Genomic DNA, 10,673 nt, shown 5'->3' with positions numbered 1-10,673 from the left:
ATGTACCTGCCTGCATGTCCAGAAACACCCCTGAATGTGCTTGCACAAGTGCACCTGTGCAATTACATGCATACAACCCGCCCCGCCGCCCCGCCCCGCCCACACATACACACACTTTGCTGGGGCTCTAAGCTACCAGGAATATGTCTGTCCTTAATCCCAGCTCTTAATCCTAGAATCTAGGGAGCCCAGGCCAGAGGGGCAGCTGGTCATCTGCCTCCTTAGCAGTGATTAAGGAAGGGGGGTGTGTGTGGAGGGACTCAGAGCTTTCCTTCTGCATGACCTCCAGGTATACCGCAAACTCAAAACTGGGGTTCCTTCAGAGATTTGGTTATATATAATTTACCAAACTCTGGGTGCAGACATGCTGGGGAGGAGAGAAGGGATGTGGTTGTATGTCTCTGAGGAAAGTGACAGCCAAGGTCAGAGAGGCCAGCGGAGGCGGTCCCTTCATTGAACCACCTGTCCGATGCAGACTCTATCGAAATCTTCAGCATGAGCTGTCCCAGGAACTCTGATTTCTGGCCAGCGCATTTCTGGACCAAATTGGAAGAAGAGGCCCAACCAGGAGATGCTGAATTTGGGATCCTGAGCAGGGAGAGGGTTGGTCACTGGGGCAAAGGTGGGACGGAGAAGCTTCTAGGAGGAAGTAAGGCCTGAGCTGGGCATTGAAGGCTTCAGCTGGGCATTGAAGGCCTGGGGTTTTGGACATGTACAGGGACTGTAGGTGCGTCTGTAAGGGGTGGCTGTGATAAAGGGTAGAATGAGGGTAGTTTGGGTATCAGTCCCACTTGGCCTCTTACTGTGACCACTTGTCAGCTGGGGGGCCTTGGGCAGCTTACTGCACTCGTGTCCCGCTCTGAAAGCTGGATGGTAACCATCACGCTGCAGAGTCTCTGTGAGGATTAGGGTTTACCTGGCCCAGGAACCTGCCTGTTGCAGTGCCCAGAGCTGGCGGCCAGTACTGATAATAATGGCAGTGGTAATTAGAGGTCTCCATCACCGCAGAGGTGACAGTCACCACCCCTGTCCTTGTCCTGGGGTTTGGGGAATAAAATGGGGTTCCAGTCACAGCCCCCTGCCGATGTCCAACTTTGAGTCCTGCTTTTCCAGTCCAGGTCCTTTTCCCCCATGAGTACTATTTGCTCCAGTTTTGGGGCTGGAACATTTGGGGCTCATTCATCCAGACCTCTCTGGGGCTGGCCCTGGTGGAGCTCCCTGAAGGGAGAGGGACCAAGCTGGTGTGATTAGGACTCTGATGTAGGAGCCCAGGGCTTGGGCTCTGAGGAAGGTCAAGTGATGGGTGGGCTGGGGCCTGAAGGTGTGTTTGGTCATGGAAGGCATGTTCAAGTGACATGTGAGGAGAAGAGAGGGTGCCTCGTCCCTGGGCTGCAGAGACATTGGGGGAAAGGGCACTCAGGGTCCCTAAATCTCTTGTGGGCGTTTGGATTCTGCTGAGCTCAGTGGGGAGGGCTCTGCCTTTCTGCAGAGTCGATGGCAGTGGGCTGAGGGTAGGCTGGCTGGACACAAGGATGCGCTGGACGCGCAGTAGACTGGTGGATGATGTCAGGGGAGAGGACATGGGGCTCTGAGGTTTTCTGTGGCTCCCTCCACCCCAGAGCTGGGACTGAGGACTGGAGGGTCTTTGTGGAGTCCTTGTCTTCCCCTCAGGATCCTTTGTGTCCCCCACCCTGAAGTCCGCTCTGTAAGGCTCTGTGAGGTTACCTCTTCCCCTCTCAGCGGCTAGACGGGGGACCAGAGCCAGAGATGGGGAAGGTCACCGAGGTGGTGGACTAGAGGCAGGGCACTAAGGGGCACAAGCTTTATACCTGAGTTCATCTTAGTAGGGGTTTGTGGGGGTACTAAGCACCTGTCTGAGGCCTGGCCCAGCACCCAGGACAGATGAGCCTCTGCACAGAGAATAGAGAGAGGAAACGGGAATAGAGAGAGGAAGTGGCTGCCAGCTGGGCTGGGCAGAGGCCGGTGCCTGGGAGCCAAGTGGCAGCGGGACGGGTGGTGAGGGGCGAGCCCCAGAGATGGGTCTGTTTTCAAGGCTGCCCTAGATGGCCACACGGGGCAGGGGACAGATACACTCGTCTTCAAATTCAGATGTGCTTCACCGGTGCGGCCTTGCCACCTTCTTACCCTTTTCCCTGGCAGGGACATATATCCTTATGTCTCTTCCTAAGGGCAGCCAGGGGCCAGCCATGTAGACAGAGGGCCCCAGCGGCGGCATCCCAGGGCCCCTGAGAGTTGGAGCTGGGACACTGGGTATGGGGATGAGATGGTAGCCAGCCCGAATTTGGATCTGCCTCTGTTCTCTTGGGTCATTCTGGGCCAAGGCTCGTCCCTTTTTTTCACTGGCCTCAACTGACAAAGTGGCCTTTGACAAGCACAGAGGAGGCAATTGCTGTGCTGGGCAGCTCCCACTTGTGGTTTGCAATGTTTGCCCTTCTGGAGGTGAGCGCTGGGGAGGCTTTACCTGGAGCTTGGTTGGGGGAGCCAAGGATGGGAGAAAAGGCAAGCAGGGAGATGGCTCATCACCTCTCCCAGCTGAGTATTTGAGTCCAGGCTCTGCTGTGTGACCCTGGGCAAGTTTCTCATCCTCTCTGAGCCTTAATCTCACATTCGTTTTTCTTTTTTTCTAAACAACAGCTTTATTGAGATTTAATTAACATGCCATACAATTCACTCATCTAAAGCATATAATTCAATGGTTTTTAGTATATTTACAGAGTTGTGCAACCATCACCAATGTTATACATTTTTATCACCTCCCCCAAAGAAACCGTACGCCTATTAGCAGTCACCCCCCATTTCTCTGCAATCCCCTAGACCATCGCTAATTTCCGTCTCTATGGATTTGCCTATCTTGGACATTTCTTAGAAATGGAATCGTGCTGTGTGGTCCTTTGTGACTGGCTTTCACTTAGCATAATGTGTTCAGGGTTCATCCCCGGCAGCATGCCTCAGAACTTTGTTTCCTTTTGTTGAGTAATACTCCATTGTACGGACATACCAACCTTTCATTTAGCTATCTATCAGTTGATGAACATTTGGGTTGTTTTCATTTTTTGACTGTTAGGAATTATGCTGCTATTTTTTTAAAAAAAAATATGGACATATGTTTTCAGTTCCCTTGGCTTTGTACCCTAGGAGTCGAATTGTTAGGTCATATGGTGACTCTACGTTTACGCTTTTGAGGAAGTGCCAGACGGTTTTCCCAAGCGGCGACACCATTTTCCATTCCCAATGGTGGTGTACGAGGGTTCTAATTTCTCTGCATCCTCACCAGCATTTGTTATTTTCTGACTTTCTGATCCCATTCATTCTTGCACCCATTCATCCCTTAGATATTTCTAGAATAGAACATCTATATTTGACAAGGCCCCACCTGTCTCTCAGGACTCAGGAGACGAGGGTGAGAGATTGGGCGTCAGCCTACCCCTCCCTTCCCTGACCGCATCTGTGTTTCAGAGTGTCATCTTGGAAGGGAGGTGGCCCTGGAGGCAAATGTGGCCCCTAGGCAGGCCTCTGGGGGCTCTGCCCATCCCTTCCCGGTTTTGTTCGTTTGTTTGAGTCCCTGCTCTGTGCCTCAGTTTTCCATCTGGGCCATGGTAGTGGTGGCCCTGGAGGCCTCATGGCTCACACTGTCTGAGTCTGGCTCATTCCATCTCTCTAAGTGGAGCAGCTCAGAAACCAGTGGGACAGCTCTGGGCTGGGGGTGGGGAGTCGCATCCCCATCCTGTGTGGGGTGGGGAGTCGCATCCCCATCCTGTGTGAGTTCATGCTGATTCTAACTAACCCAGCATATGGGAAGACGAGGAACCACAGCCACACTGCTCAGGAGGCTGGACCTGGACACACGCCCTCACACACACAGATGGGGGCATTGTAGGGGTGCGTGTGCGTATTGTGTATCCTCAGGGTGTTGCTGGCATGTGCCTGGGGAGGCTTCAGGGAGGAACTCAGAGCCATGTGGTATTCTATATTCTAGCACAGCTGGAAGGGCTAGGCCTGCCTTGGGCCGACTCTAGCAGGGGCTGTTCAGTTTTCTGGAGGAGGATTGGGGGGGTCAATGTAGTGGAACCCTAGGGCTGGCAAGGTCCCTGGAGCCTCCTCACCTGGCTTCCGATGTCCCCCAGGATTTCTCGGCCCTTTGGGCTGGCCTTCCCTCAGTTTCTGTGGGCATGGGAACCAGACACATGGCACTGAGGCTTCTATCTGCTCTCAGCCCCTTCCCTACCACCAAGCCCTTCTCCCACCTGCCTTGCCCCCCTCAACTCCTTCCTGACTCTCCAACTGAGTTCTCTGACCTCCAGCAAGCTGCCTGGCCTCTCTGAGTCTGCGGAATATGGAGGCCCATTTTACCTGGCTCCATCAGTAAGGGGTCTGGTGCTTAGTAGGTGCTCAGTAAATACGACTTTCCTCCCAGCCCCGGCCTGGTTGTAAGGTGGCCAGAATGGTAGGTTCTACTGGGAGCCTGCTAATCTGCATGGTTTTGCATATAATTTGCATAATTGTTTCATGACAAAACATATGTTGGGAGCAGTCTCAGTTTCTCTTCCCTCCTCCCAGCTCAGTTGGCATCTTCCTGGTTGGGTTTTGGAGGGACCAGAGAGAACCGTTGTCCAACCCCTTTTACACATGGGGAGACTGAGGTCAGAGAACAAGGCCCTGACTAGAATCACATAGTGGCTGGGGACGGGAAGTGGGCCATGTAGTTCTTTGGGGTGGTGACCCTACTCACAGTATTCATTGAACGACTATTGATGGGGGCCAACTGTGACCCTGAAATATTTTGGGCCCTGGGGACACAGGAGTGGCCTCTGCAGAACCAGTCACTGTCCCATGGAGCTGTCGGAGGGGGAGACAAACATTAGAAAAGTAAATACACAGGCTAATGTCAGGCAGTGGTGAGCTCTGAGACAACCCCGGTGTCGAGAGAGAGTGACAGGGTGTGTGGGAGGTCATCTGGGTGGATTTGGTGGTCAGGCAGGAAGGTGAGCTTTGAGTCGGGACTCTGTGTCACATCCTAGCACCTACTAACTGCAGTAACTGCTTGACGTATCATGTGTTGGGAATCATTATCCCCATTTTATGGGAGGGCAGACTGAGGCCCAGTGAGGTACAGGGACTTGACCAGGGCTCTCTGGAAGGCAGGCTGGAGTATATAACCCCACTCTGGGCTGTTCCTGGGAGGCTTGTGGGTCCCAGGAGTGGGCGGCACCCCCCCCATCTGTTGACAGGGATGCCTGCAGAGCCCGGAGGCTCAATCCGAGTCACCTGCTGGTGAGTCATGGGGTGGTGGGTGGGGCTGCACATCTGAGCCAGGCCACCTGTCACGGAACAGGAGTTCTCCTCCAGTTTTGCTCATTCCCAGAAATGCAGTCATTCGGTCTGTCTGTCTGTCTGTCTCTATGCCGGGCCTCGGGGTGAGGGAAGGGAAGGTATGTGGACTCTTGACACTCACTCCACCTTTGGGGATATTGGTGAAGGCTCAGAGCAGGTGTGCACTACAGTACAAAGAGCGTGGTTCTTAGCGTTCAACCAATGCTGGCTTTGGATCTGGCCCCATTGCTGTGTGACTTTGGGCTAGTTACTGCACCTCTCTGAACTTTGGTTTGCCTGTCTGTGAAATGGGTATAACAGTCTTTCGTGGATAAGACATTCGTGAAGAGAAATGAGGCACTGAGCACATGAAGAGCCTGGTGCATAGCGCCCCCTCCGTGCCAGCTGTAACTGTTCTTCACAGTAAGGGATAGAGTGGCCCCCGGCCTCCTCCAGAAAATGCCCCATGAAGTGAGTGTCGTATCACAACCTGGGACCCTGCACGCATTCGCCAGGGTGCAGGAATTTACTGAGCACAGGATTTGGTGTCAGCGAGGCCAGGGTTCAAATTCTGCTGTGCCCCACACTGGTAGCCTAACGGCCTCAATCTCCTCTTCTGTAGATGGGGGCAGTAGTACCTGCTTCCCAGAGTGGCTGAGTAGGTTTATTGAGACCTGATAGAAAGGGCTCATCTGAATGATGGGAGCGTGGTTGGTGGCCCCTCCTCCCCCAGTAAATGACAACACAGTGGCAGTAGAATCCCTGAGGAAGGACTCCCGATTTGGACCAGGCAGGTGGGTGGTGTGTGGAAACCTTGCAGAGGAGGTGCTGTTTGAGCTGATAGAGCACATACCTATCTTGCTAACTGTAGGACCCCAAATGCCTAGAATAGCATCTGGCACACAATAGGTGCTTAATATATACTACGTATACGGATTAACCAATCGAGTAGGTGCTGGCCAGGCAGAGATGGAAAGGAGTGTTCCAAGAAGCAGGAATAGCACGTGGAAGGCCTACAAGTGTCCCAGTTCCAAGAACCGTAAAAGGTTTAGTGTGGGAGGCAAGTGGAGGGTGGGCAGCTGGGGGAGTAGGCTGCGGAGTCTGGAACCAGGACCTCAGTGGGTGGTCCTGCTCTCAGGCATGAGTTTGGGGACAGGAATAAAAGCAATGTGAGTCAGAGTAGTCAGGGGGGTGATGCTGAAAGGCAGGTAGCTAGGATTGATGGAGCATTGAGGGGGAGGGGTCCCAGCCTTGGGTAGAGGAAGGGACTGGTTTCCCAGGGTTTTACTGTCATCCTTCATTTATCTAGGCATAGGTGACAGTGTGGGCAATTCTAGGGTGGCCAGGCAGCACCCCGACTGAGACTGGTGAGGTGGTGGGGCTAGGAACTGGGCTGGTGGGAGAAGATGGCAGGCCAGGTGGATGAGGTGTCTGGGTACCATGGGCCAATGTGGCTGCTAGCCAGATTGATGCCAGGAGATTGAGCTGGGCCCTGCCAAGCGAGCCCATCTGGGGGTGAGGCTCGGCTACACAGGCACTGGGTCCCCAGGCCCTGCCAGCTCCCTCAGAAGCTCTTGTGTTGTTTCTGCTGTTCCCTCCGTTTGCTCCTAAGTTTCCTCAGGAACAGTCCCAGTGGGGTCTCTGCAGAATGAAGGGGCCAAGGCATTTCGCAGACCAGAGGATGGTAGGGATGGGCACTCAGAAAGAACGTGCTGTTCCTAATAATAAAAACACTCTGAGTTTATTGTAAAAATACAGACAAGTTCTGAATTTCATTGCCCAGAGATAGTCTCTGGGAGACTTTAGTAGAATTCAGCATTTAGAAATTCCCCTTGCTGGTGACTTCCTTAAAGCGGGACCAAGTTCTATGTAACTATGTTTGTAACCTATTTTTCACACTTGATGATAATAGTATCAAAGCTAACATTTATCAAGGAATTCGTTAACATGTTGCCATGCAGGGTATCCTCCAGTGAATTCCACAAGGTAGGTATTATTATTATTAGTTCTACCAGAAAACCAGGCTGAGATAGTTAAGTACCTGCCCAAGGCCACCCAGGTATTGAAAGACAGAACCATCTGTATGATCCTCATCAACAGCCCTGTTGTATTGCCTCCTGACAACCTGTGTGTGCATTTTCCCATGTCTTTCAATATCCTTTGAAACAAGAAAATGTAAAAGCCTTCTCTTATGCATTATGCTTTTAATGACCTGATTCGACAGTGCGGATTTGTGAAAACCCAGTTATTGATAGCTGCATAATATTCCATGTTATGGTTATACTCTAACTTATATAATTAGTCCCCTGTTGTTGGGAATGTGGGTTATTTCCACATTTTCTCTCATAAATAACAATGCCTTGGATCTCTTTGACCCGAGGACTGAATTCTTAGATGCCCAGAGTGTCAGAATCAGAAGGGCCCTTAGAGCATCAGTGAACATCGACTGTTCATTTTACAGTTGGGGCAATGGAAGTGCAGAGACTTGTTTGGGTCTTGTCTCGGTCTCAGAGGCTGTGGCCTCCTGAGCTGGGATGTTGCCTGCTCTCTCATTGGGCCCAGGGTAGGTGTGGATGGGAGCAGCGCTTCCATGGGGAAGGGGGCTTCTGGGAGGACGATGGGAGCACAGGGGTGAGGAGTAGAGAAGGTGACGGAAGAGGTGGACTGGAGTTGATGGTGGAATTCAGGGGCGGGGTAGGGAGAGATCTGCTGTCAGGATGTCCTTTGCAGAACAGTTGGCTGAGATGGGATGGGCCTAGAGATGAAATGGTGTTTCCTGTCCTCAGAGCGACCCTTGTGGAAGATCTGGGGTTGGGTGTTTGGAATAACGGTGGTAGGAGGATGTGTCAGCGGCAGTGTGTGTCTGGGCTTTGCTGATCTTTTTTTTTTTTTTGATGGGAAGGTCTGTCAAGTTCAGCTTGGGCCTTCTCTGCTCCCCACCCCCAATTCCACTCCTCCCCCAGGCCCCTCTGCTCTCCGGGACCTGGGCTCTGTGGCCCCTTCCCCAGCATATGCAGCCTTTGTGCCCTTAGCAAGTGAATGTGGTGGGTGCTGGGTTCCCAGACAGGGCAGCTGTGGACGGGCGGGGTGGTGGAGACGGAGGTGTCCCCTTCCCGGACCAGGCTCTCCATTGTATATCCCCCTTGGCTGTCCTGCTGCCCGGAGCCTGGCCCCGGCCCACATTCCTGCGGTGATGCTCTGGGTCTCCTGGCTGGAACTGGTGAGCGTGAGGGGCACCGAGTTCTCACAGGACGGAGGGCCTTTTGGGGACAGAGACTGGTGGGGATGAAACCTGTAGAGGTCTAGAGGGCTCTGCTGGAAGCAGAGGCCACTCTGCTTCCAGGAGTTAGTCTTTAAGTCTCTGTGTGTCGTTGGACAAATCACTTTACTTGGCACAGTAATTCCCCCCACTGAACCCTCTTATCGGGGGATAGGATAATGCAAGCCTTTCTCCTCTCTGGGCCTCATTTTCCACATCTGTAAGAAAGGAGAGTTGAACTCCGTGATCACTCAGGCCTTAAGGTAACCCGCACGGTGGGAACATGTGCCATGGTAGTACCAGCAGATGATCACTGACGCCACCTGCGCTGGCAACATGCGTCCTTTTGGTGCATTATTTCACTTGATTCTCGCAGCAGCTCTGTGAGGCATGTGTTATTGTCCCCATCGAACCAGGTAGAGGCTCAGAGAGGTTGAGTCACTTGCTCAGGGTCACCCCACAAGGAAGCAGAGCTGACCTTGAACCCAAGAGTGTCTGAATCTAAAGCTGGGCTACCGAACGCTGCTCACAGTGACCTAGTCACCAGGAGCGTAGTGCCTGAGTCTGGCTAATTCGAGGAAGGAAGCTTGGGCAGAATTAATTATACTTGATTTTATTCTAAGCTTTTGCAGCATGATTAGCACCGCACAGGGGTGCTGGGCTCCTGGCCCCCTGCCAGCTGACCTAATTCGTGTGTCTGTGTCTGTTTCTGTAACTCGCTCTTTCTCTACGCTCATCCAAACTCTTTCTTCTCTGAACTTGCCCCTGCTGGGTTGCTTTGAATTTGCTGCTTAACCTCTCTGGGCATTAATAGCCTCCTGTGAGGCATGGGTGTAAATCATCCTGATTCTGTTTCTCTCCTGAAGATGGTGAGGCTTAAATGAGATAAAATCTTCAGAAATAATAATAATGGGAATATCGACATATAACTAACAATAATCGCAGCTGTGTTTATTTATTCAGTGCCGGTGCTGGGTCCTGAGCTCAGCCCGTTACCTGCGTCGTCTTATCTGATCCTCATGGGAGTGCTTGTTTTGGCAGCACCTAGACTAAAATTGATGCTCATAGCCACTCTATGAGCCACATCTTGTTATTATCATCCTCACTTTACAGATGAGGAAACCGAGGTGCCAGAAATTCAGGGGCTTGCCCGATGTCCCACAGGTAGGAAGGGGAGTTGCTGATTGGTTCTGGCTTGAGCTCTGTGCTCTCCAGATGGGGGAGGGCATGCGGTGGGGGCTGCTCATGAGAGACTCTAGCCTTCCGGTCTTGGCAGGAGGCTGGGGGCAGAGGGAGGTGCCCTGGCTTTTTCTTCTGAACATGTCCCACGCACTCAGAGCGAGTGGCTGTGGAAGCGAGGGAGGGGACTTACCTGATATCTAGCTGCTCTGGGTCCCTCACCCATCCTAGCTGTTCCAAAAGGATCAGATAATGGTGGGTGGTGAATGTGGGGGGTCCTGTAATCGCTATGGGAGCCTGAGGTGCATCTTTGGGGTGAGGTCAGCTCAGAAGGAACAATGGAGGGGGCAGTGAGGGAAAAGGGCAGGGACATGTCAGTCCTTTGGGAAGGTGCCATGTCTCGCCCTGGGATTGTGTGTGTGCCTGTATGTGCCCAGGAGGGAAATTGTGCATGGTGCACGTGGACAGTGCACGTGTGTGGAGGGGACAGGGGAGTGCAGGTATCAGGGGCCTGTTGGTGGGCATCCGAGAGAGGAGGTCGTACACGTGATGGGTGGGTGCTGGTTCACGGGTGGGTGGGTAGAATGGTGTATGAGAACATGCGGTGTGTTGGTCGTGTGCTAGAGTGTGCGTACAGTGTGCATGGACATTGGGTGTGTGCGGATGACTCGGCAGTTCTGAGCTTGTTCAGGGAGTAAGTGGGGCTGTGGGTCATGGGTGCAGGAGCCCTGGCTGAGCAGCAGGTTGGAGGTGGCTCTGGGCAAGGATTCCAGAGACTGAGGACCTGTGCTTGTGTCCAAATTCTAAACTCCAGCCTCAGTGTCTGCATCTGTGAAATGGGGATAATAAAACTCTGGGAGGCTGTGACGACGGAAGGAGGCAGCATGGGCACTGTGCTTCCAGC

The sequence above is a fragment of the Pteropus vampyrus genome, unplaced genomic scaffold (genome assembly GCF_000151845.1).
Source record: "Pteropus vampyrus isolate Shadow unplaced genomic scaffold, Pvam_2.0 Scaffold36, whole genome shotgun sequence".
In the NCBI taxonomy this organism is placed as follows: Eukaryota; Metazoa; Chordata; class Mammalia; order Chiroptera; family Pteropodidae; genus Pteropus; species Pteropus vampyrus.
The sequence above is the reverse complement of the archived record's forward strand: the minus strand, read 5'-3'. Positions refer to the sequence as shown.